The following is a 1,649-nucleotide window of genomic DNA, read 5'->3' as shown; positions in this document are numbered from 1 at the left end:
TTTATTTTGTTTTTCCAATGTAGACATTTTACATCCCAAATTACACTGTCAAAAACATAAGGCTACCGGACACGTAATCGTAAGATTGCGGGTTCAGGGGTATGAGCCTCAGGGAAAGACGCTTTACACGAATTTCACCGTTGGCTTGGTCCTTTCGGAGATAGATTGTAAAATAGGTGGTCCCGCCCCTTAAATAACCCAACAATGTTGATAGGGGCGGAGCGTTTAATCTATAATATCATTTCACCTTTTAACTGTGAAGAACAATTTGGAGGCAGGCTCCCAACCCCTCCTGTCAGGGCCAACACAGGCTGAGACGAGTGCAACGCCCCAGCAGAAGGTCGAGCTGCTCGATAAAGATTCTCCGCACGTGAGAATCGAACTTGAGTATTTGCATGCAATGGCGAAGTGCCTTACCACCACACAACAGACGCTGGGCAGGTTAGCCTTCTCCTATATTTCTGAAACAGACTAGGGACGAGAAGAATTTGATGAAAAGTTCACTGTAAATGTTATACAACCCCACAGACGCAGTTGAGATAATTTCGGAAGTAGGCTGCTTTTAATCCTCCAAAACGAGCTAAGTGGAATTCAGCGTCCTAGCATACAGTAGAGAGACACTCGATTAAAGAAATGAAGAAGAAAATTTGCCCTCCCGTATGGAAATTGATTTCAGTTCTTCAAGTCATAATGGCGAAATGCTTGACCGTTACAATACAAAAGCTCTGTATACTCGAATAATAAACGAAATAATGACAACAGTAATAGATAGATAACGTAAATCTTGATTGTCCATTTACTTGGAACATCGGTCTAATGTTTCACCGCGCACACACACAAACACACACAAACACACACACACACACACACACACACACACACACACACACACACACACACACACACACACACACACGCGCGCGCGCGAACACACATACACATACATTCTCAAACATACTTTCTCGCACATCCACGCTCTACGGCATTCTCTATGCGCTGTAGATCTATTATTACCTCAGCAGACCCTAGAACACCCAGAAACTTCTCAGCTTTCAGTGCGAGCTGCCGATTGCACACGCTCCAACACTACCAAACTGACAAGATGTTTCACTGTCTGTAGCCGGGTATCCATTCCCATGTGGGTGAATAAAAAATTGATGAAAATTCGTGTAAAGTGCCTTTCCAGAGGACACTACGTCAGGTCCCTGACGGGATTCGAACCCACGACCATACGGTTGCGAGTCCGAAAGTCTTACCACTTGGCCACCGACGCCACTTTCGTAAACAATACTAAGCTTATGACTAGACAAAAAATTATGGTATACCACATCATTGGTCTTATGTCCGAAAATTATACTGATATATCTCTGTTTTATTTATTGGTTAGGCTCTTCCTTGTCGCACTCAAAAGACATAATAGTTGGGGTGTTGACGGTGATGATGAGGATGATGATGAGGTTGATGATGATGATGATGATGATGATGATGATGATGATGATGATGATGATGATGATGATGATGGTGATGGTGATGCTGATGCTGATGGTTGATGGTGAGGAGGAGGAAGAGGAGGAGGAGGAGGAGGGGGGGGGAGAAAAGAAGAAGAAGAAGAAGAAGAAGAAGAAGAAGAAGAAGAAGAAGAAGAAGAA

The 1,649-nt window shown here is 43.6% G+C and overlaps 1 protein-coding gene across 2 annotated transcripts in view; it reads left to right on the top strand.

Annotated features, from left to right (window-relative positions):
- The window catches only part of LOC101859089, a 6,745-nt gene that overhangs the window by 3,613 nt on the left and 1,483 nt on the right, over positions 1–1,649 (top strand). The gene's annotated exons all lie outside the window — the stretch shown is intronic.

The sequence above is a fragment of the Aplysia californica genome, unplaced genomic scaffold, assembly GCF_000002075.1.
Source record: "Aplysia californica isolate F4 #8 unplaced genomic scaffold, AplCal3.0 scaffold00092, whole genome shotgun sequence".
Taxonomy (NCBI): domain Eukaryota; kingdom Metazoa; phylum Mollusca; class Gastropoda; order Aplysiida; family Aplysiidae; genus Aplysia; species Aplysia californica.
This window is presented reverse-complemented; position numbering and strand designations above follow the sequence as displayed.